This window comes from Triturus cristatus, chromosome 1_1, assembly GCF_964204655.1.
Source record: "Triturus cristatus chromosome 1_1, aTriCri1.1, whole genome shotgun sequence".
NCBI classification, from domain to species: domain Eukaryota; kingdom Metazoa; phylum Chordata; class Amphibia; order Caudata; family Salamandridae; genus Triturus; species Triturus cristatus.
In genome coordinates, this window is record NC_140579.1 from 979,495,820 (window position 1) to 979,522,096 (window position 26,277).

Consider the following 26,277-nt stretch of genomic DNA (forward strand, 5'->3'; position numbering starts at 1 on the left):
AATAGGAGAAGAGGTAGCACGAACGACTACCCCAAAACACACCCACTGGCCAGAACAGGAATGTAAGGAGGCTGAAAAATGAAAAATCAACATATCAAGAAAACACGACATAAAAGCAGAGGAAAGCGCAGAATTCACGCCAGGAAGATGACAACACGAGAAAAGCAGAAATTACTAGAGAAACAAGGAAGATGAGGAAAAGAGAAAGGAGATTCCTCACCCTAACACCATTATCAATACAATATAACAAAATATGATAAAAGATAACAGTGTATATTAGCAATGAACAATAAATATAAACAGTGCATTCATTAAGTTAATACCCCCTTAAAGTTGACACCGTGAAAGCGAAAAGGGGTTGAAAGATGTAAAAAGAAGATACAGGTAAGAACCAACATATATATAAATGCAAAAGGGAATGACACCCTTAAAACCAGAACTCAATTGTGCACAAAATGGGAAAACTCCCCAAACACACCCTATGTAGGGTAACAACAACCTTGAAAGGACAAACTTTGTGTGTAACTTCCACACCGTGCACTGGAGTAATGTAGCTGTGTTAATAAAGCACATATGAGTAGGAACTCATGACAAGTCCCAAACAGTGAAAGGAATATCTTATTGAATATAATTGTGATGGGACTAAGGCCCATAGCGTACACCCTGTGTGGGGTATACTAGACTGTGTCTGTATACTAAATGTGGGTGTGACTTAAATATGGGTAGGAACCCGAATACATGGGTAGAAACCCTTGACTAAAATATGGGTAGGAACCCGTGACTAAAATATGGGTAGGAACCCGAATACATGGGTAGGAACCCGTGACTTAAATATGGGTAGGAACCCGTAAGCAGTCCCTAGGTTAGAGAAAGTCACATACACAACAGGACTGAAACCTTTGCATAGATTCCCTGTGAAGGGTAGACAAGTGTAGTACACAAAAAACAAACAGACAAATGTACGAATGTACCATGTGCAGATGGGACTAAAACCCTCTGCGATCCCAGGTAGGGAAGACTAAAATGTGTACAGCAAATAAAGTTGGCAGCGGGAAAGGCAGCATGTAATGGAAAAATAACTTCACTCCCAACGGACATGCGTTACTGTGAGAAATCATACACCAACAAGAAAAACTGTAGAGAACACACATTTAAAAGCAAGTAAACTGCTCCATAAACTTAGTGGAAGTCACTGGTGTGCCCATCACCATGGTAACACAGGCAGACATAAAATAATTCCTCGAAGTGTCCGGAACAAGTTGACAAAAGGCAGGAACTCCATGGATCAGCGTGTGTTTCGAAACCAAACGAAGAGTTTAACTCACCGTCCAAAAGAAGAGTTGGAATCGCACAAACCTGTGAAACGATGCATTATAGTTGGAATCGCACAAACCTGTGAAACGATGCAGGAATGCGATACGAAAGGATCCTCCAACCGTGATTGTTGTGAGAAGTAACAAACAAGAAATAACCTTATTGAAAACACTGTCTTCGTGGTTGGCACAGCTTGTAGGATGCTTCACGCTATGCCAGATGAATGCCTGATTGCCAAAGTGAGACGTGAAGACACGGCGCAAATCCGCCAACCCAAAAATGGCAGCAACATTAAGGCGCCGCGCCGGATGGCTTGAAGCAACAAGGTACATTGAAATGTCTCCCACAGCACAGCGATGGAAAAGTGTCCAGACGTCACAAAAGGAAAGAGGGAGGCAATGGCAGTGAGGTAATATTACGCATGTTAAGAATGTGCACGCGGTGAGGGGCTTGTGCTGAATTTAAGTGTAAACACCCCAACAGCCATGGTGCAGCCCCAACCGTCACCGGCCTCCAAAACACCAAACAAAATGCCCCACTTACCGGTAGACGCAGGAACAAACACCACAAGTTCATAAATGGAAAGGTGACGTGGCAGGCCAGTAGAGAACTCCTCACCACAACGACTCCACAAGAGATCGGCCTCACCACAGTTTAAAAAAAAAAAACTTGACCACAGCTGACGCTGCTTTCACCGGTCCGTTTTTTAAAGTGCACAAGAAAATGTGTAAACAGCTATGCTCTGGCGAAGCACCTCCTCTAGTTGAAAGGCACACAGGATACCGCTGAGCTAACCAATAGGGAAAGTACACTTTCACTGGAACTGCCTGGAATGACAGGCAGTTCAATTACCTCGTTTGAGGAGACAGTGTGGCCACAGGAAGAACTGTCTTGAGATAACACAATCCCACGAGCACTCTTCTTCCAAGGTAGCATAAACGTTGATAAGTCGAACAGACATCCAGATAGTAGAGACACCTTGGCTGGCACACACATATAATAGTACACTTCTTCCTCAGACAGTGTGGAGACGTAGATGTGTGGCAGGTGAACACACTAGATTAGGCTTACCCTCACTGAAGGCACAGCGCAAGACGTGTAAAGGTAGTGGGGAGTAGACACCCATGAGTGAATGGGCAGCTCCAGAAGCAGCACTTCCCAGACGCACTGGAACAACTGGCAGACTGCTGTGGGCGACCGATGGGAGGTCACTGGTGGGGTCAAGGATGCCAGTTGCCTAGATTAACTTGAATTGACATGTACCTTAAAGTTGCTTGAGATTTGAAGATAGATGCTTAGCTTGAATTGCTGTAGAGTCTGTAGTTAGAGTTGCTTGAAGTTTGAGGAGGTGAAAGATGCAGGCTCTTTTGAAGATCGTCGCCAAAAATTGTAGTGATCAAGTCCACACAGGTAGTGATGGTTCAGAGAGGATTATTCAAGGTAGTTGTAAGATCACAAGAAGATCAGAGCGAGACCCCACCAGGAGCAACCAGCATGCTGCTCAGCCCAGCCAACTGTGGCTATTTGACTCCCAACATTCTGTAAGGTGACATCACATCAAGATTCCACAGGGAGGGCAAGCACAACATGGGAGTCAAGGTACAACAGCTTTATTCCCCAGTGACACATAAATCTCTGAAATTCCTTGGACGTAAACTGCACCCCACTGTCTGTGACAAACTCAACTAGGGCCCCCTCTAGGATGAACAAGGACTGCAAAAAACTCCAACACCTCTTCTGTGTTGGTTGACGTCACAAACTGCACCTCCAGCCACTCTGTGCCGTAATCCACCAGTACCAGTACCAATCCATTCCTATTCTGTTCATTCAGAACATACATGGATCTTATGATGTCCAGGCACAACTTAAACCAGGGTTTCTCTGGAACCTGTATAACTTCAGTCTAAAATTACTGTAACTAGTAGAGATGTCGGAAGTCAGCCCCGGTTATCGCGTCCTTTCCACCAAGTAACACCGGAAATGATTGACCAGTATCGACTGACTCACCCCTGCTCTCTTACAGGGGATTTAGAACTGGACCTTACTCATTTTCAAGCATGGCTAGTGCAATGTCTGGAGGACTTGGCCCCGCCTAGGCGGTCCTTTAAGAAATCCTCACGTGCGTCTGCCCCATGGTTCACGCATGTGCTGAATTCCAGCAGAAGGCTTTGTAAGAAGGCCGAGAGAGCGTGGCGAGCAAACTACCTGGATCCTATGAAGGAGGCCTATAGGTCTTGTATCAAGGCCTATCATAAGGAAATCTATCTGGCCAAAAAAGCCTACTTTGCTCAAAGGATCGAAGAAGCCGCCAACACCAGTAAAGAAATCTTTGCAATTGTGAAGGAATTCACATCACCAGTTGCTATTTCTCCTAAGTGTTCTTTCTCTGAACCTTGGGTTCTGCAATTAGCCAATTTCTTTGCCAATAAAATCAGGAGCATTCAGGCAACTTTTCCTTCCTTGGTGCGGGGGGGACTGCCCTGTCCTAAAATCCAGTCCGATGTGCCTGATCTGGGAAGGCCCAGCTTGATGAGTTTTCCTCCTATTGAACCTCAAGTTTCTTTGGAAATTTTTCTGAAAATGAGATCTGGCTCTCCACTGGACCCCTGTCCCGCAAAGTTTCTGACCAAAGTTGCTCATGCTATTAACCCTATGGTTAACCCAATTTTAAATTGCTCATTGGAAACAGGGATAGTACCGTCTACTTGGAAACGGGCGAGGGTCATTCCGCTCCTGAAAAAGCCCTCCTTGGACCATACCATTCATGCTAATTACCGTCCCATCTCTTTACTCCCGGCCCTGGCAAAAGTGGCAGAGAAGCATGTTCAGTCTGTCCTCTCACATTTTGTTGAGTCTCATGGTGTTTTGTATGATACTCAATCTGGTTTCCGTGCAAATATGAGCACGGAAACTGCTCTGTTGGAGGTGGCTGAGGCCATTAAGGAAGTCCAGGACTCTGGGGGGAAGGCACTGTTGGTGCTGCTGGATCTCTCGGCGGCATTTGACACCGTTCCTCACGACCGCCTATTGACGCGTCTTGCGGAGATTGGTGTTGGAGGAACGGTGTTCAATTGGTTCAAGTCCTTTCTGACCAACCGCCAACAGACAGTCTGGGCACCTCCGTACTCCGCTGCAGTGCCGCCTTTGGATGTGGGAGTCCCGCAGGGGTCAATATTAAGCCCGACTCTCTTTAATATCTATATGTCCCCTCTGGCGGCGCTGGTTGAGTCTTTTGGTGCCCAGATTGTCTCATATGCTGATGACACCCAGCTTCTTTTTACCTGCGAGAAAGATATGGACTTTGATGGAGATCTTATTAAAGGCTGTTTGGGTGCGGTTTTTAACTGGTTCCAATGTAATCAGCTTAAATGCAACTCGGATAAATCCGAGGTTCTTTTCTTCGGCTGTCTCCCGGATACCGGTTGGAAGTCCTGGTGGCCAGCGGATATGTTTCCCCCTTCCAATGTGGCCTTGTTGGCTAAAAATCTCGGTGTTAAGATGGATACCCTTCTCACCTTTAAACCGCAGATTATGAGCCTGGTTGGTCAATGCTTCAGGGTTCTAAAGGCGCTTAGAAAATTTCTTCCCCTTCTTTCCATCGCTCATAGGAAAACCACTGTGCAGGCCCTGATAGGATCTAGGCTGGATTACGCCAATGTCCTGTATCTGGGTCTTCCGAAGTTCCTTCTTTTGCGCCTGCAGATTGTGCAGAATTCGGCCGCTCGGGCGATCTTTGGTCTTGGCCACCGCGCTCACGCTACTGGACTGCTGCAATCTCTTCACTGGCTGCCTATTCAGAGGCGCATTGAATTTAAGGCGCTTACTATGGCATTTAAGACCCTGCATGGCACTGGCCCCCGCTACTTGAGGAAGAGGATCGGTTTTCATCTGCCAGCTAGAGCCTTGAGGTCAGCTTCACTGTCTCTCACCACGATCCCGGCAATTAGGCGTGCCAGGATCGGTGGACGGTATTTTAAGTATCTTGCGCCCCGGGCCTGGAATGCCCTTCCACTGTCCCTAAGAAAGAGTGAGAGCCTGATGGCCTTCAGAAAGAATCTCAAAACATGGCTGTTTGGCCAATAAGCTCCACCTTCCCCGGATGGAGTTCTACGGTTTCGGGTCTGATAGCGCCGGGACACTCTGCTTGAGTAGCTGAGCGCTCAATAAAACCCCTAATAACATAACATAACATAACTTCCACCGGGCAGGAAAAGGTCACTTGGGACTTGTCACTCACAGCAAAACCCACACAATCCCTGACATAGTGCCCCACTCTACAATCCATTACCCGCCACCAGAATACCTCCCTGATCCTCCTCATTATTGCTCTCCTGCCCACATGTCCCTCATGAGAAAAAGGCAAATTCTTAGACTGCATTTTCTAAGGGACCACCAACAAATCTGTCCTTATCATCACTTAATACTCACTTCAGAGAATGCATGTTTAAACAAGTTCACCATTGCTCCTGAACCTTTGGGCATCCTTTACCCAACATACCAACCACCTCTTGCATTGCCTCTGCCTCTGCCTCCAAAATAGTCTCTTTCCATTTCTCCTCAGCAATGCACCCCAAACTAGCCTCTTCTAAAGATGTTACAATATCATCTTAACCACATTCCATACTTGCTCCCTCGTTCCTAAGAGGTAATCTTGACAAGCAGTAGGCAAAAATATTTTTCGCACCAGGAATGTATTCCAGTCTGAACTGGTACTCCATCATTCTGTAATGCCACTTTACAATGCGAAGAGTGGCCCTGCCTGCCCCCTTGGTGGTAACATTCACCAACGGCATGTGTTCCATATGGATAACAAACACAGAACCCCCAAGTAGTTCCTAAAAGTATCCACCCCCCACCAGCAGGCCAAAGCTTCTTGCTTGATTACAGAGTACGTAGGTTCAGCACCCCACAATACTCTTGTAGCGAAAGCTACCACTTCCTTCTTGACTTCCCTTATCTGTAAAAGAACTGCACCCAAACCGTGCTGACTGGCTCCCGTAACCACAATAGACGGATCATTCTTGTCAAAAGACTGAAGAGGAATAGCATTTCCTAATTCACGTTTGACATCTGTAAACTCCTGTTCCCGCTCTGTAACCCACACAAACTGTTGACTTTTCCTCATCAGGACTCTCATGTTATAAGTTTACCCACTACAGTTTGGAATGAACCGAGCATAAAACTCCAACATTCCAATATATTATCATAATTGATCCTTATTCTCTGGAGCTGGAAATTCATTAAAGGCGCTAGCCAAATCTTCCTTTGGTTCCACTCCAAGAGGCGACAGTTTGTAACCCAAATAATCCACTGTGTCCACAGCAAACCTGTACTTTTTCACCTTCAACGTAACACCCCTTTCTGTTAAAATGAACAACACTTTGACTAACATCTTATCATGCGACTTCTGATTTTTCCATACATCAAAATGTTGTCCTGAAAGCATCTCACATGCGAAACATCAGTAAACATAGCCTCCACAACACTCTGAAATACCGCAAGTCCAACCTAAATGGCATCCTTTCAAATCTATAAGCCCCAGATGGAGTAATAATTTATGTCAAAGAGCGGCTTTGTTAGTGCAAAGTGGTCTGGTGGTAGGCTGATGACATGTCCTAAGTGGAAAAACTTTGTCCCCCTTAAGTGAACCCAACATTTCAGTAATATTGTGCAAGGGAGGCCTGTCTACCCAAATCCTTTCATTCAGATCACTCAAATGTATGCACATTTAGAGTGTACCATTGTCTTTCCTGGCCAATACCACCGAGGACAACCATTCTGAGCTCTCAATAGGCTCAATAATATCTTGTTGACACAAGGATGCTGTGAGAAGTTGGCCTGGTAAATGCTGTCCACTAGTTATAGTGGGCACCTTGCCTCAGTCCAAACGACCCGTATTGATTATTAGGTTAAAGAAAACCTTTATTGAAAGCTATCCTAGTGGTAGCTATGGAGAGAAGCCTTCAGACTAAGTCTCGAAGGAATGTAAAGCAGCTTAGTTTACCAGATTATAACCGCCAGTTATGAATGACCAAATGAAAGGAGAACCACACAAGGAATATATCAAATGTATGTATTTATTACTAAACACTCTCTACTAACCTATTTATGAGATTAGAGAACAAGGTACACAATATTAAAGCACTACAAAGACAGTAAATAGCACAATACACAGTGGGCTCCAGGGGGAGACCAAACCATATACTAAGAAAGTGGTATAACAACCACAACTTGACTAGGCACAGTGCCTAGAGCATGTAGAATCACTGGTACCCCAAGGAACCACCCAAGGTAGTGACACAGGGGACCCACGGAGGCCAGGTGCAGTGTGAGAACACAGCCGCGCGCTCGGTACAACTCTATGGGAAAGTCGCGGTTGGAATTTTAAAGATTAAGGACACTTAGGAGAGGACTTCAAGCAAACTCTTTGGAACATAGAAGGTTCTAAGGCCAGCAACCTTGAGAGTACTGAGGTACCCGTGTTACCTATCCCAGGAGAGCCGGGTTCAGAGGGGTCAAGTGGTGTCGGAAACGCTCGTTGATTTCAATGGCGTGATGCGAAGAAGTGCTGCTGCCGGGAAGATGCGAAGTGTCCAGTGTGATCCAAGCCTGGATTGGAGCTGAAAAGAACCTGAAAGCAGAGGGGACAGAGTCTGGGTCACTTCACAGTGAACAGGGGTACGATAGACGAATGCCCACCGATGTCGGGTGTTTCAGGTCAGAAGAGGTGAAGCTTGACTCTGCAGCCACGGGGACCAGGAGACGTCGATGACAACCAAAGTCCTCAAGTGAGCTGTCCCACGAAGGATGTCAAGTGCTGGGGGGTCAGTGTCCGGATTGAACACCAACAAGCCTTGGCAACTGCAACCCACGCGGTCAGAGAAAAGATGCTTCGGTGAGAAACAGCAAGGTCCTGGGGACTCCCCCAAGCAATGGAGAGTCAGGGCACGTCTGGGGCAACCAGGAAAGCTCACTAAAAGTTAAAGTTCCCTTCTCAGGGACCCACAGGTCAACGGACTAGGGATTGCAAAGGGACCTCGAGCTGAATCACAAAATACCAGCCCACGAAACACTCGTGGAGTGTAGGCTAGAAATCTTCAGTGGAAATAATGCTCGGGTCTGGACTACAAATAGCCTAAAGCACAGCCTCAGGGATTGCCAAAAAGCATATGTTGCTGCAAATCTACATGGTACCCAGGGGTTTGGGTTGCACGGTCCCCACAAGGGATGCGTGTCTCAGAATTGCTGAGAGCATGGATCAACCTCAGAGACCACAGGAACCCACCTCCTGTGTTGCAGAAATCTTCAGAGTCCTTCAGGAGCTGCGTAGATGCAAACCGGTCCGATGCGTTTCAGGTGCCTGCCTTGCAGGGGAGTAGCTCCTTTACTCGAAGGGAGATTCTTCAGCCATCCAGCGTTGTGTTGATAGTCAAAGTACTTGGTTTCTGTAGCAGAGTTTTGTCCAGGTAAATCCAAAGTCCTGTAGCCAGTGGTTCCTACGTTATACCCAAGGAAGGGGTGCGACAAACTCTGGGGACCCACCTATGGGAGGGTCAGGACAGAGGGGTGGCTACACCCATGTCCTTCGTCCAGTTTCATGCCAGAGCAGGAGCAAATGGCTCCTGCAACCAGTTTGAGCTGGACTATGCACAGAGACACCAAATGTGCCCCCAGTGCAGACATTAAAGCACTCTCAGAGTGCACCCACCCATCCCCAAAACACTAAAGCCTGTCTGGGTGGTGGTCACACCTCCCTGTGACAGGAAACCTATTGTCCAGCCTTCCCATGCCGGAGTTTCGTCCAGCAGCAGGAGGGCAGACTCTTGTCTGTGGCTGGCAGCATCCATTTTGTGATGCCAGGTTCTGTTAAGCTGGTACCGGGTGTACCGGTGTTGTCATATTTCTCCCTCTAGGAGGGTGGAATCATACATCCCACAACGGTTACTGGTGTGCAGGTATGATTCCAAGGTGTTTGACACCAAACACGACATGTTTCCATGCAGCCGTTTTAAAGTTAGCATTTAATGCGAGGTTATAATGCACTTAAGTATATATGGTTGATCTGCATCACAAACAACCTCGAAATATGGGTTCCGAAGGCTGCAGAGGGGCTCTGCTCATGCATGGGCACCCTCTCACATAAAACCCAGCACCCTGCCTTCAGAATTGATAATGCCTGCCATAGGGGTGACTGATAGGTTTATATGTGCAGTGATATGGAGTAGATATAGTGAACCTATATCTAAGTAAGGGGTGCATGAACCACCTTACACAGGCTGCTGTAGCAGACCTGTTGTGTCATTTTAAATGGTCTCCCAGGGGTGGCATAATACATGCTGCAGCCCCTGAGAGGCCTTTGGGGTACCTATACCCTGGGTACATAGTATACCATATACTAGGGACTGATAAGGGTACCCCAGAATCCAATCTGGAGTGTACCTAAAGTACATAAACAACCAATTTAGGGAGAAAGCATTTAGACTGGGGTCCTGATTAGCAGGATCCCAGTCAGACTAAGTCGAAAACCAGCAAAACACCAGGAAAAAAAAGTGGGGGTAACCATGCAGTCAGATTCCACCTTCCTACAGATGCCAGTTCCATATTCAATTCCTTCCTCATGCCAAAAGGTACACATCTGGGTTTGTGGACTATGGGCTGGAAACCCTCCTTCAATATTATGCAGTGAGAAAAACCCTTGATCCTGCTCAACTTTTTGCTAAGGACTTCAGAAAAGGATGCCTTCCAACTCTCTACCTCAACCGCCCACACACATTTGCACTCATCCTTCAACAACACTTCCTCTGCACTGTTAGGATGCAGAGTCATGCCTAGATTCCTCTGTTCCAACCAGCCTAACAAACAAGACCCATCCCTCGCTACGTAAATCGTGGCACGTGTGCTATGCCCCTTAAAACTCAAGACACTATCAAATTCTCCCAACACCTCCTCTGGCTTACCCTCATATGCAATTGGTTTGACTTGTGACTTCTTCAATGGGATATTGTCAAATTTGCACCACTCTTCATGACCAATGAGGGTAAAAAATGACCCCCAATCTGCCAACACAGAAATTGAAATGCCAGAAACTTCAATCTGACAGCCTGTTCTTTTGACACTCATGCTATCCAACTTTAATACCTCCTTCTGCCTAAGTCCCTCTAATTAAGTTGAATGAGGGCTTTTGTCTCCATACAACTTGTTTAACCAGAGAGGCAATCTGGTCAAGAGCTTCTTTAAGCCAGCTGTACAATTGAGTGCTTGCTTAACTTACACTGTGGTCCAAAATCAAACTCTGAATTTTCAAAACATAATTTAACCTCTCAGGGGTCACTTTGGACCACTTCTGAGCCCAAATGGGGGAAGGGATCACTGGCATCCAAACAGAACATGGATTTATAGGGATGGCTAAGGGGGCTTGACCATACCAATAGAATAGGCGTACAGATTTCAATTTGACTCAATCTGTGCATGGGGGTAGAAACTTGCTGGAGAAGCTGTAGGCTCTTCAGATCACCAACTACTGTTTTAGCAGTTTGACAGTTAATATCTACAAGGTGAATATTAAAGTCATCTAACATCATAAAATTAGAGTAGTGCAAGGCTGAAGGGGACAGTGTGTATGCTAGTGAGGTGGAGAAGTTAGACACAGGCCCTAGAGGAAGATAGATAAGGACTCCAGACACAAAGTTGTTTGAAAGAGTCACATAGAAGAAGGAGGCTTTACAGTTTTCGGTAGAGATTTCAGAAAAGGAATACTTGAGGACTCTTCTAAAAATTATGGCCGTCCACCCCTCTTCGTAAAGGTCTATCTTGCCTAACAATCGAATAACCTTGCAGGATGGCCTGCAATATGTCAGGAGAGGAGTCATCGTTAAGCCACCTCCACCACGGCGGTCGCAATGCCTATATTTTGCATTGCGGCGGGTGCTACTGGCTGCAGCACCCACCACAATGCAAAAAAGGGACACTTTACATATCCCTGCACTAGGTGGCAGGCACCATGCAGTGCCTGCCACATAGTTCAGTGATATGTAGGGGGGCACCCATGGTGACCCCCAATGACCAAAGCTCAGGGCCAGGCGGGGCTGCTACGGGCCCCAAAATTCCCTTTCTGCCTGCCTGTGCATGGCAGGTTAACCGCCATGAACAGGCGGGCGGAAAGGGACATCGTAATCTCTACGGCGACGCCACATTTGTAGGGACTACGAGCTCCTCCACCAATCCAGTGGGCTCGAGGAGCCCGTCGGATGCATGGTGGTCGGTCTTTCCGACCGCCAACACACCGCCCGCCATCTTAATGTGGCGGGCAGTGATTCAGTCACGGATGGAGGTGAGACCGCCATCGTAATTGGGCCCTAAGTTCCTCGAGAAAATCATACGTTTCAACTTTATGCTTGAATAGCGACCTACAGTGAAGAGAAAAAAAGATTCAATGAGTGGTACATTGGTATCTTAGAAATGCTTCTATTTATCATTGGCTTGGAGGTAGGGAGCAGAATATCGCAATGGCTACTCCTAGTGTCAGTGTCCTCAAGGTTTATGGACTCACGGCAGGCTTTAGGAGGGACAGGGCGCAAGTTCAGCAAATCGTGTTTAGTATAAAAGGTTGGGGCTGACCTGAAGAGACCAGGGGCTCTGGCCCCTGGCACGCCTAGACATGGATGGGAACCGACAGGCTTGCCTTTGGCGCACCATCAGCATGGCTTCGCAGCACCCTTGTTCTTATGGTCAGCTTTCATAAACACTAGACTGCTTCCCAAGATGGCTGTAAAAAAATAAACCCAAGTCACGTGATTTAACACACCACTGCTGACATCCTTCAGGATGCATAAGATCGCAAATTGTGATGTCAATGGGACCTCTGCACCGAAAGCTAAGAGAGCATGCCTATTTCTTTCCAGAAAACCTTGATCACCTTACAATCCCATATAGTAAGAATGAAGCTGCAACCCCTTTCAGGCACTTTCATCTGCCACTTGGAATATCTTAGGTAACATACTCCTATGAAAATAGGCTTTATGCAAAATAATTGATAGAATTAATCTCAGGTCTGCTTTTATTACTGTTCTCTCGGGGGCACCAACACAACCTCACAATCAATGTCTTCAAAGGGGCCAACAACATCCCTTTCCAACAAGCTTCTTAGTTGATGCAGACAGTGAGGTGCATTATTTTGATTTCATAATAATTTATTGATTTTCATAAAGTGTGAACAATAGAACAAGTACATACATGTGAAATATGGTAACATTGCAAACATATAGTTTCATTACCAGTCCATTGATGGGTGTGTTTAACTAGTTCCAGATGGCCATTGGAGTATCTTCACAGTCTGATGATTAGCTTATAAATACATTATGTCCATGTATTGCATATGGAACATAGCGATAGTAGTCAAGAGACAGTATAAGGTAGAAAGACAGAGAAAGAAAAGGATGGAAGAGGAGACAAAAGCACAGAGTCAGGTGCATTATTATTAAGCTGTTTATGAATAGCCAAAACTGCTCCTTTTACCAATCTTTCGATTAAGACTTTATCCTACAGAGAAGCCAGAATAGGAATATTGTAGAAATCCAGCGAATATGGCTTCTTGGAAATCTCACTTGCATTTGAATGAATGTCTTAATTTCACCAACTGTGTCTTTTATTGTAGAAATACAAAGTGTCCTATCTTTTGAACACGTTCTGCTTTGCCACTTGCTTCAACAGAGGGCCTGTCCATAAGACAGTTTCCTGTATGATCTATTTCCTTTCGACCTGAGTAATGTTGAACCTTTGCTCCAGGCCTCTCACTGTCACTATCTCTAGGTGTATTGATGAGCCTCCACATGATGCATGGACTCAAGTCATTTAGAATAAGAATTTGGGAAACCCACCAAAACATAAATTCGCTGGTTAACTCAATGATTCCCATATAGATTGTCCTAGAAATGTTTCCAATGTTATTCTACAGTTCCTACAATCCCACAGTAGAGGGCCAATTCAGTTTCCAATTTTCAGAATGCATGATACACATAGGGTGTTTTTCTTTTACCACAAACAGTACAGGTGTTTAGGAAGGGGTCTCGTTTTATAAATGGTTGTCCTCCCTATGTATGAAAGAAGTAGTTTGTACCACTGTTTTTCATCTGTCTGAAAATCTACAAAGCACAACATCAAGATTATGGTCATGTAATTTCACATTATCTCAATCGTAAGGCATCCCCAGGTATCTAAACTCATCCATGGTTGGCTTGATAATTTGATTTCAAAGCATATATGTGCTCTCGCTGTTTATCTTTAGGCCAATGGATTTAATCTGGCAGCCGCAGTAATCACCATACACATGAAAGAGTATATAAGAGGTTGTCATCCACATAAAGAGAGAATGAATCGTCTATTCTGCCATCTAACTTAAAACTGCAATCTCTGGCCTGGGGCCTAACCTAGCATGCCAAAAGTTCAATTGACAGCACAAAAAGAGTGGGGCAATGAGGCATCCACCAGGGCCTGTAAATCAAATGTCACCAGCAGACTGCAGCACTTATTGTGCCACCTCTGCAGTAACAAGGTGAAGACAAGACTCTGGGTCTGTCACATCAGCCTAGTAAGGCAGCATTTAAACTGCCAACTCGAGAAGGCAAAATTACCCTTTTGCCAGGTCCAAATGTTCCTTTTTAATAATTATATGTCTCCCCTAAAACAGGCCTTATAAACCCAAAAGGCAAGGTGCAGGATATTCAAAAGAAGGATATGGTTATTTTGTGTTTTGCATGCCCTGACAGTGAAAACTTAAAACTGTTGCTTTCACTGTAGTAAGGCTGGTAGTCCCATTAGCTAACATTGGTTACACTATACCAACCACTAAGTGCTAACTTTCATTTCGAACAGCCAAATTTAGTACTTCAAGGTATCAATTTAATTGTTACATTAAACCTGACAGAGTGCTAAAATCAGATTTAAAGTATCTTTTAATATAAGGATGACATTAGAACGTCATCACTTTCTTGTCCCAAAGTTCTAGTAGCCACTTCTGATTAACACAGCATGTGTCACCTGAGACAGTCTGCTGTGCTCCTGCCAGGAGGTGTTAAGTGCCCCCAGGAAGGGGGAAGAACGTGCCTGTTGGTGGGAGGAGGTATGACTTCCTCCTGAAAAGATATCCAGAGGGACGTGGCCACAGATAGCCAGCTTTAGTTGTGTGGTGGAACCACGCATGCGTTTACCACGCATGCCGGTTACACGTAGTCTGAACCACATACATCTTAACCACGCATATGCCTTTATCACACATGCCTTTACAATGAAATATGTGTTATTAAGGCATGTATGGCAAAGACATATTGGTGGTTAAGACCTGCCAGGTAAGTCTTACCCCTGACCTCTGCCCCCACACTGAGTCCTAAAGCTACACCCCCTTCCTCCTGAAAACCAATCCTCTCCAAGCCCTAAAAGCTTGCCTGCCTCCAGTCCTAAAAACTACCCCGCCCTCACCTAAGCCCTAAAAATGACCCCGACCCCTGCCCTGAACCCTAAAACAGCCCCCTAAGCCCCTGCCCAGACACCTAAAACTACCCCCCTCCATCCTAAAAACTAAGCCAGGGTGGAGCTGGCATAGTGCGTCTACGCGGAGTTCCAAGCAGTTGGAAAAAAACTCAGTGGAACTCCACTCTGCTCCCTCCCTAATTAATTATAATTTTTTTTAAAGGTACTTACCTGCTGTGGCTGCCTCCTCCTCGTCATGGCCGCTATCCTTTCTCGTCCTCGCCGTCCTTGTCTATTGGAAACCCCTACACAAGACGTACTACGTAGGGGTTTCCAATAGAAACGGACAGCGAGTACGAGAAAGGAGAGCGGCCATGGCGAGGAGGCGGCAGCCACAGCAGGTAAGTGCCTTTTTTTCTAATTATAATTATTTAGGGAGGGTGGAGGGTGGAGGAGGCTAACTCTGCTCTGCCACGGAGTAGGAGTTTTGCCTACACTCCGCATATGCAGCGGAGCGCGGAGTTGGCAAAACTCCGCTGGCGGACCGGAGTTACCTGCCCGGGGTTACTAAAAATCAACCCCCTCCCTTCCAGACCTATAAATTCCCTGCCTCCCCAAGCCCTAAAACTACCCCGCCCTCCCTTGAGCCCTAAAAACTATCCGACCCTCTCTGAGCACTAAAAACTTCCCGACCCCACCCCAACCCTGAAAACTACCCCAACCCCCAGGACCTGAAAATTACCCAGACCCCCCCCAGTCCTGAAACCTACTCCTAACCCCAGCCCTGAAAACTACCCCAATTCCCCCAGCCCTAAAAACTAACCCGACCCCCCCAGCCCTGAAAACTAACCTGACCCCCCCCCAGCCCTGAAAACGTACCCAACCACCCCAGCCCTGAAAACTTACCCAACCACCCCAGCCCTGAAAACTACCCACCAACCCATACAAAAGCGGCCCCAGCTCCACTTACCTCAGCGCGTCCTCTGGCTCTCCCGATCCTTCCTGCTTCCGCCCAGTGGCAGCTAGACAGTACACTGCCTTAACCACCCATATGCGTGGTTAAGTCATATGCGTGGTAAACGGCCAGGGACCAGGGTTCAATTCCCGATGCAGCAGGGTCGTGGACCAGGGTCAAAAACGGACTCGATAATTCTCGCCTCGGTACCTACTCTAACCAGGAACACACTCGGCAACTCTGGGCATTAAGCTTGCCTCATCTCTACAACGGCCCCCCACAGACGCCGGGGATGCCTGGTTTCACCTTGGAGATACCCAGAAAGGGACCCCCTCACAGGGATAGCCAGGACGGGTTCCCCAGCGGTCTACAGCGCCGGGACGCCCCGTTGCTGGGGCAGCTGTGCGCTTTACAAGTCTACAACATTTACATTTACATTTACATTTAAAGCTTGTGTTGTCGGAACACGTGTGACTGAGCCTGCGTTGTTTTGACTGTTTCCCGCCAACTTTAAAGAGACAGCTGTCTCTAATAGGCAAATGTGAATCACATTGTAGCCTGCCCTTTCCTTAGTTTTTAAGAAATATATTTTTATTGGCAGCAGGTTATACAGTTTGTCAGGCAATGTATAGACAGTACACATTGGTGATCAACTAACAAGGCAGCACGTGGGTACAGTCTCCTTATACTGCATAGCTCCTTCTTATAGTAATGCATTAAATGAGGGTCACATCATATTCACATACCAGTAGAAACAAGGAATAGTACATTAAAACGCCAGGGAAACCAACTGGGTGTTCCCACTATATAAAACGTAACAGTTAGAGAACACTTCGTCTGACGTCACTCCTATAAACCAGTAGTAGATATGTGTTGTCATGTGGATTCACTCCCAGAGCACGGGAAGGAGAGATATAATAAGGGCAGGGGAGGAAGAAACGGGCTGTCAGTCCCTCCGTATCCAGCTAAAAGCTCTTACATGCTGCTGACTGACATCGTCTGCTGGAAAGGCGGGGGCAGTCACACGATGGGTGCATGCACCTGAGCTTTCAGTCATGGTTGGGCGGAAGTGTTGTGTGTATTCTGGACAGTCTTAGTGTTTACTGTATGGTAGGCTCTCAGGGAGGTTTATTGTCATTTTTAATGTGGGCCTGCAACTGTTCAGTGAGCTTGTTCCGTAAGGCATGCTCTGTGGAGAGCGTAGAGCTATATTAATTGAAATCCGCATATGTCTGTTTACCACTGGTCCTAAGCAATTCTGCATCAACCGTTTTTTTATTTTTATTTATTTATTTATTTTTATTTAAAAGGTTTTATATAGCGCTGGCTGGACCCAAGAGTATCAGAGCGCTTTACAAGGTTTGGTAATGGAAAATTGCAATATAACATTTGCACAATGAGGTAATAAACAAGACAGTTAGAACATTTTAAACAGTATCATTATTAAATGAGGTAAATTTACTAGGAATATATTAGGCAAACAACAGGTCATGGATAGCAGGACTAGCATCGTTGGTTAGTGATGAAGAGGGGGGAGGGAGTGAGAGTGAAGGGCAGCTGTGGCGAGTGAAGGGTTAGGGGAAAGAGCGTGGAAATAGGGAACTACCCGAAAAATTAAAGGGGGAGAGGTAGTCGTAAATGAAAGATTGAAAGGAGGGGGAGGGAAAGGGGGTGACACACTAAGAAGAGGGAACCTATACAGTCAGGGCTGGGGTAAGAGTTAGTGTCCAGTGACAAGATATTAAGGACCCCAGTATTTGTTGAGAAGGTGCAGCTTGAGGTCTTTTTTGAAGCTGAGGTAGGAGGGGTTGCAACGTAGATCTTTAGGCGAGGGAGTTCCAGACGGAGGGCGCGTTTCTAGAGAAAGAGCGTGATTGTGTAGATTTCTTGTTTAACAAGGGAGGGACTAGGACAAGAGCGTTAGTGCTCCTCATTGTTCTAGTACAGCCCGCTTTGTGGAGTTTATCAGAAAGGTACGATGGGGTGTTTTGATGAAGGGCTTTGTGCGTGATGCAAGCAGTCTTGTAGGTGGATCTATCTGCCTTCAATAGGAAGCCATTTAAGGTCTTTGAGGACGGGGGAGATGTGATCAAATAAGCCTAGCAGCAAGGTTAAGTACAGATTTGATTGGGGCTAGGTGGACTTTCGGAGTTCCAGAGAGAATGGCATTACCATAGTTGAAAGTAGACAGGACCAGTGATTGCACCACTAATTTAAAGTCATCAGCAGGAATGAAGGGTTCAATTTTCTTGAGATGATGGAGTGTGAAGAGAGCACCTTTGGCCACATTTTTTATGTGGGGAGTAAGACTGAGGCTCTGGTTGATGCGGATACCAAGGGATTTAACTGAGTTAGAAATGTAAAGAGAACAGTTGAGAGCTTTGAGGTCAGAGATCCAGTGTTGAATGGGGAGCGAGTCGTTTTTAGGAGAGAATAGAATGATTTCTGTTTTTTTAGGGTTGCGTTTGAGGTGGTTGTGATGGAACCAATATTGAATCTTAGTCAAGGCATCATTGAGGCGTAGAACGTCAGCATGGGATTTAATCTTACAATAAAGTTGGGTGTCATCTGCATAGAGGTGGTAACTGATTCTCGCTTGCTTAAGAATGAGGGTGAGGGGTTCCATGAAGAGGTTGAATAGAGTGGGAGAGAGAATAGAACCCTGGGGAACACCCAAGGAGACGGTAAAGGTTCAGAAAGGCAATCGCTGACTTTAATTGGTTGGGTTCTGTGTTGGAAAAAGGAGGTGAACCATTTGAGAACAGCACCATTGAAGCCAAAACGATCTTTGAGAGTATTGAGTGGTTAACAGTACCAAAAGCAGCAGAGAGGTCAAGGAGAATGAGAAGGGAGGACTCACCCTTGTCTAGGGAGTGGTGGATGTCATCAATAATGTTAAGCATGGCAGTTTCAGTGCTGCAGCCCTTTCGAAAGCCTGACTGTAATGCGTCCAAGAGGTTGAATGAGTCAATGTGTTTGTCCAACTGGAGCAGGGCGCATTTTCAAGGGCCTTAGATAGGAAAGGAAGGTTATAAATAGAGCGCAGATTATTTAAGTCATTAGGGTCGGCGGTAGCGTTTTTGATGGTGGGGGTGATTTGCCCTAGCTGGAGGGAGGCAGGTACACTACCGGTGGCTAGGGAGGAGTTGATGATAGTGGTCCAATATGGGGCGATAATGTGTTTTAGGTCTTGGACAAGGTAAACAGGGAGAGGATCTCTGGTATGCAAGGATGATTTAAGCTTGGTGATGATGTTGAGGACTTCCCGTTCGGAAACTGGGCAAAAGTTATTCCAGGATGCATTGTTTTTAGTTGGGGGCTGGTGTAGTAGGGTTCAGAAGGAGTGACAACAGGGGGGAGTTGGGAAGAGTCCGGAGGAGGGGTAGGTGTGGATGGTGACTTAGGGGGAATGTCAAGGAGAGGTGGTAGGTTATGCGGGAGGGGAGTTAAGACGAAGGATTGATCAATCTTAGCAATTTTTTTCTGAAAAGAAGATAGCAATTTCTTCACATCTCTCGATCGTAGCCATTAATTTGGGGGGGGGGCAGAAGCAATTTGGTTTTTGACAATGCTAAATAATTCCCTGGGTCGGTTTTTAGCCTGGTCAAGTTGTGAACGGAAGAAGGAGGCCTTTTCATTGAGGGTGTGTTTTTTGTTGGGCTTGGCACAGCCAGTAGGAAGCTAACGACCCTTGCCGAAGGTGTGCAAAGTATGCACAAGATTTATGTGTTGGTGGTTTAGTTGTGGCTCATTGCCGCTGTGTGCCTAGCTCTTCTCTGATCCATTCATATTTCATGAACTGCCCTTCATGCATGCTGTACCATTCTCTGCATTTTTGGAAGCTCATTGGAATGCCTGCATCGTATAGTTCTCTTACTTGATTAACAGAGCTGGTTGACTCTGGCGTTAAGGACATAGGTGTCAGTCTGCCAATGTGTAGGGGAAGTCCGGAGAGACGTAACGCCGGGGCATGAGGGGGGGTGAGGCCGGGTGAGCAACACACGGTAGCAATTGCGATCAGCTGTGCTCACTCTAGCTGTGCCACCGGATGTCGGGAACAGCAGTCGTTCCAGCCACCCTGCTGCTCATTCTGATTGGGACACTGTTGTGTCCCCTAGGGAGGGGCCAGAAAGCCACCTGTGAGGACATTGTTGCTTTCACCACCCACCTCCTGCAACTGAGGTTGAGCTATAATTTCTAAAGCGTTTTGATGACTCTAGTGACGTTAAGTGCTGGGGGATCCCTGTTATTGGCTGCATGGAGGGGCAATGTCTACCAGACATCCTTGGCCCTAGAGCAAATGATCCTACAGCTAACTTAAATGTTGAGCACATCGATCATAAAGATCATCCTTGGCCCTAGAGGAGGAGGGGCCCGTCACCAGCCGCTTCCCGCAAGCCGTCGCGCTATAAAGCACTTGATAACGCCTGAGGCATGGGACAAGCTGTCTCGAAAGATGAATTAGCGGAGAGGAGGTTATCGCTAAGTAGGGGTAGTCATTCTCGGCCTCAAACCAGTCATCCCTCACCTAGGTAAGTCCAAGGGAGGGGGAGGTGATGAGCGCTGTTGGGGATTTGAGATAGGTGAGAGGGGTAGTGGGGGGGGGTCAGGGGGCGGGACTGCATCTCTTTGAGGGGTCTTTGGCAGCCAGAAGCCTGCTAAATGGGGTGGGACTTGAAGCCGTAGCGCTAGATCGGACTTCGCCATGACCCATCAGCCCGAGCTGTTAGAGGAGGAGAGGGGAGGTGACGCTAGAATTAGGAAGTTACAGCACCCATGTGGTCCACTCCGACGGGATGGGACACACGTTGCAATAATTTAAGTTCTGAACTCACAGCAGTGTCAACCGCCAAATTAGATCTAATTTTGGCAAGGCTAAATTCCCTTGAGATCAGAGTATCTGAAATCTTTACAACTTCCTGGAATAATTCAACCAATTTCTTGACCATTACGGTCATCTACCACTCTCATGAGGTCAACTTGTAAATATGTATTTTACTTCTGATTTTAACCTAACACTGACACCTTTTCATTTTTTACAATATAAATATGCAAATAGTGTTGGAACTGCATATATGTAACTTGTTAGCCTGCTCAGTCTTTCTTCTGTACCTTTGTAACTGTGTATATGTAACTTGTTAGCGTGTTTAGTATATCCTGTGTACTTTATGTAACTTACTTGGTTCTTTTGTAAAGCGCTCTGACACCTTTGGGTAAAGTTTGCGCGACATAAAACTGCATTAAATAAATAAATAAAACAATTAAAGTTGGGAGGGGCTTACAGGCAAGGCAGATTACCCCCCCCCCCCCCCGCCCCCGAGTGCCATCAGACTCGAATGCCAATGCTCTGCGCAGATAATTTTAGCTTAACCCTGGTCGCACCAGACACAACAGTGTGTTCCCCAAGGCCAAGGAGGGGTATCCATGAAAACCTCATGGCCCCTCCACCTTTAGTCGCTCACACCATGGAGAGCCATCACAGCCTTACAGCCTCCCTTGGCTATTGCGTCCCGAGGATATACTTAATTTGCCCCCAGAGGCCACCCCTTACGTTGTAGTATTGGGAAACATCCTATCCCACTCAAAATCTACACCAGGGTACAAGTCTTAAAAAAGATTTGGGGGGACGAACCAGGTTAGGCTGTATGCAAGTGAAATCATGACGCGTGCCATTACCGCGCATGATGTCGCGACGCGTGACATTGCATGTGACATCACAGTAGGTGACCTCACTGGAAGTGACATCAAAATAAGTGACATCAGATATTAAAACCTCACACATATGATTATCAGGTATATCATGAGTACATTTAAGTGCATTATTGATGAATTTATTAAATGAGATTTGGCGTCGGGGTTGTGGCAAAAAAGTGGCACAATCTCGATACAAAACCTGGGCCTCAACTAATACATTTATTTTTTCAAGCCCTGCCACAAAGAAATTGGCAACAAGGAGAAGCATGGCAGTAGATTTGTTATGCTTAATTGGTTGCAAAGTCTGCATTTTAAAATATTTGATTGGGTTAAGGCATCTGCTGCAAAGGTACCCAGTAAAACTAAGGGGATAATAATAATTGTGAGGAGGAGGAGCCTAGCGCGCAACCAAGATGGCCGCGTAGGTGCGAGGCTCCCGAGGACCTCCGCAACCTCCTACGACTATCCTGAATTTATCCTGTCTCGGATGAGGGGACTGTGTTGGTGAGCCTGAGCTGAGGTGGCACCCGTTTCCCGTTGTCAAATCGGACCTCGGACACCGGAGTGAGCACCGATTGAAGTCTGCGGCCTTCTCCTCGCCAGACCCCGGATTTGCGCTGAGGGGTAACCCAGTGACAAAGTGAACAACAGCGGCGGGCCGGGCCTGGCGAGTCGCGTATCCCGCACTTTCGCTTTCGCTTTCGCACCCCCTTGCCGTCTCTGCCGGGTTGGGTCGCGGGGCTCTTTGTGTTGGTGTGGTCTCGCTGGGAGACTCGGCCTGCCCGCCGGCTGTAACCCACCCCGCCGATCGGGGGTGGCCCCCCCCGGAGCTTGTGGCCCTGATTGCCTGCCCTTCACGACGTGGCTGGTGCGACCGGGGGACTGGTGGCCATGGCCACGAAACAAGATGGAGACCGGGCAAAGACCAAGTCGACCCGGCGTGGCACCACCCATCAGGCCAACAGTATGGACCGCTATACCCTCCAGAAGGGATCTCCCGGCGGACCGCACAAACCCCCTGAAGACCCTCCTGATGCCCCGGACCTGCCCACGGATCTGACTCTGCGGGATGTCATGGGCGCCATTGCCGAGATGAAGGCCTCGGTGGGCCAGCGGTTCGACACACTGGCACAGAAGATCGACTCGGTCCTCGTGGATGTTGGCCTGGTGAGGGCCGATCTTTCCAAGACCAACGACCGAGTTGATTCTTTGGCCCACACCGCATCGGGCCTTACTACTGAGGTGGCGGCACTACAGACAGAGGTGCGCCGGCTTAGTCAGGCGAGCGCGCTTATGGATCGGCGCCTGGAGGACTCCGAGAGTCGGGCCCGGAGGAACAACATCCGCATCATCGGGGTGCCCGAGGGACGGGAGGAAGCGGCGGCGGACCTATTTGTGGAGGACCTGATCGCTACCCATCTCCAGCCACGGGGGCTGAGTAAATTCTTCGCGGTGGAGCGGGCCCACAGGGTTCCCGGGGGAAGGCCGAAGGTCGGAGCCCCTCCGCGACCTCTCATTGCCCGGATTTTCAACTTTCGGGACAGAGACGCTATCCTGCAAGCCTCCAGACTTCATGGGCCGGTTAAGCTTGACAATATGGAGGTGAACTTTTACCCTGATTTCACCCCAGCGGTCCAGAAGCAGAGACTGAGCTTCCTAGGCGTCAAGCGCCGTCTTCGGGACCTGAACCTCAAATACGCTATGCTCTTCCCAGCCAAGCTGCGAGTGGAGGTAGAGGGTCGCACGCACTTTTTTGATCGTCCCGAAGCCGCCGGAGACTGGCTGGACACTCTGTCTGGGGATCGTGATCGAGGGGGCGGGGGGGGGCGGCGGGGGGAGACGGCACACTGGATCGGGACTGAGGGGGTAATATTGAGCTTCACTCTGGACAAAAATGATGCCACTCTCGATTAAGCGTCTGCCTGTATAATTTCCCCTCCTATGGAGGTTGTGTGGGGTCTACTGGGGGTTCTCCTTCCTCCTCTAGGGGGTTTAGCTAGTTTTTACTATATATATGGGGCGACAGGCACACTGCACGTTGGGGGGGCTGTTCGGGCTCATGCAGGGGTGCAGGGAGGGGGGAGTTTTGTTGGGGCGGGTGGGCAGGGATGGGGGGGTGTTGTTCGTTCTTACCACAAGGCAAAAGTATCATTGTGTTAGCTCTATAGTGCTCTCGGGGGGACAAATGGTGGCTTCTGTCTATGATGGGGGGTAGGGAACTAACTCTGTTGTCCTGGAACGTGAATGGACTGGGGGACAGGATTAAACGTGGTGTGGTCCTGCAGTTCTTGAAGCGACTCTCGCCCGATGTAGTTTTTCTGCAGGAGACACACCTCATTGGCAACTCCTTCTGCGCCATGAATCGGCGTGGCTATCGCCTAGTGGCCCATTCGGGCTTCACGTCTGGCTCAAGGGGTGTGGGCATCATGGTTAAGAACTCGCTCCCGTTGGAGATTGATGAGGTGCTCCATGACGACAGGGGACGTTACACGGTCTTAGTGGGAAGGATGGAGGGCAAAGTGGTCGTTTTTGTGTCAGTATACGTCCCGCCGGGGCTGCAGTCGACTACCTTTGCGGACCTGGGGCGCCTCCTCCTTGGCCTTCCGGGGGGGATTCTGGTGGTGGGGGGGGATTTCAATGCGGTGGTTTCCGGGACTGTGGATCGTCACCCCCCTAGGGACCTCCCCCGGGCCCAAGCGTGGCTATCCGGCCTATTGGACACTTTGGGATTGGTGGATTGCTGGCGTTTAAAACATCCCACGCAGCTACAGTATATCTTCCATTCGGGGGCCCATGGTAGTCTCTCACGACTAGATTATGTCCTGGTCCCGGCGGCCCATGTTGGGAGGGTGGGAGAGGTGCGCCATTTGGCACGGGGTATCTCGGACCATTCCCCGCTTCTGTTACACCTGGATCTTTTTCCGAGGGGTGAGGGTAGGGTGGTCCCGATCAATCCCTGGTACCTGCGTGACCCCACCATTCGCGCTGAATTGATTAAATTCCTCCAGCGCTATTTTGACGAGAATGTGGGGTCCGTGCCTTCGGCTGTCTCACTGTGGGAGGCATTCAAGACAGTACTACGAGGAGAGGCCCCGTCCCTTATTTCCCACACCCGGAGGCGCGAGCGGGAGGAGGTGACCCGGGTGGAAGCTGAGATAGCCGAGTAGGAGGGTAATCTAGAATGTGGGGTGACGGATGCCGTATTACATGTTCTCCAACTCAAGCAAGCGGCCTATAGGGCCCTCGTCACGGAGGCGGCCAGGGGCCTCAGTAGAGAGCAACAGGGGAGATTGTATGATGTGGGTGATAAGGCTGGTAAATTGATTGCGTGGTTGGACAAAAAGGAGAGAGCGAGTCGTGTAGTCCCGCTGATTGAGAAAACGGACGGTGTGTGTGTTACTGAGCCGGAAGAAATTGTCTCCTGCTTCGCGGATTATTTCCGTGGGGTGTATTCCCCGGTGTCTTCCCGCTCTGAAGAGGATTCCCGTGCCCTGCTCAGGGATATCGCGCTGCCTTCCCTTTCGGAGGAGGACAGAGTGTCGTTGGACGCCGCTCCAACCTCCGACGAAATCGCCCTCGCCATACGTTCGGTCGCTTCCGGCAAGGCCATGGGTCCTAATGGTCTCCCCATCGAGTTGTACAAGTTGCGACCGGATACGCTGGCACCACATCTCCGATCGATGTTCCTGGAGGCTCACTCGGTGGGCTCCCTCCCGCTGGACCAGCGTCTGGCTACAATCGTGGTTATCCACAAGGAGGGGAGACCTCGGGACCGGGTTACATCCTATCGGCCCATTTCGCTACTGAACGCGGAGCCTAAAATTCTCGCTAAGGTCCTGGCCAATCGGCTAGTCGGCGTGGTGGGCGACCTGGTTCACCAGGACCAGTCCGGCTTTATTCCCCATCGTAACACGGCCCTTAACTTGCGGCGTTTGCATGGGGTGCTCGCACGTGTTCAGTACATACGGGAGCCGGCCATTTTGGCGTCCTTGGACGCCACCATGGCGTTTGACACGCTTGAATGGCCATACATCTGGGCGATGCTTGCGAAGTTTGGCTTTGGCGCAGGGTTCATCAGTTGGGTCAAATTGCTGTACTCGGGCCCATTGGCGCAGGTGGTGGTGAACGGTAGAGTATCGGCCCCGTTCGAGCTGGGCCGGGGCACGCGGCAGGGCTGCCCCTTATCGCCGCTCCTTTTTGCGCTTGCCTTGGAGCCCCTGGCGGAGTGGCTGCGGTGGGAACCTTCCATCCGTGGTCTCCGTTGGACCCCCGAGTATGAGGACCGCGTATCCCTATACGCTGATGACATCCTCTTGTACCTAGCTTCCCCACGTAAATCACTGATAGTACTGGTTGATGTTTTGCATTCATTTGGTCGTAACTCCGGCCTTGTCATCAACTGGGCTAAATCGTGCGTGTATGTTCTCTCTGGGGAGGCTCCTATTCTCCCGCGGGGCTGTCCGATCCAGATCGCCCCGCAGGGATTTCGGTACCTGGGTGTCTTCATTACTCTGGACCCGGAGGCCCGGTATGATCGGAACTTGCTTCCCCCCCTCCAGCGCCTGAAGGAAGATGTCGCGCGCTGGCGGCGCTTGCGGATTTCGCCGCTCGGCCGGGCGGCATTGTTTAAGATGATGTCTCTGCCGCGTTTCCTGTACGCTTTGCAGAATACTATGGACCTCGTTCCAGCGCGCTACTTCCGTGAGGTGGAGAGTTTGCAGCGACGCCTGTTCTGGGACGGGAGGCCGCGTATCGCCCTGGCGAAGCTGATGCTCCCATGGTATGACGGAGGGATTGCCCTCCCGGATATCAAACGGTACTATTGGGCCTCCCAGCTGGCTGCGATTAAT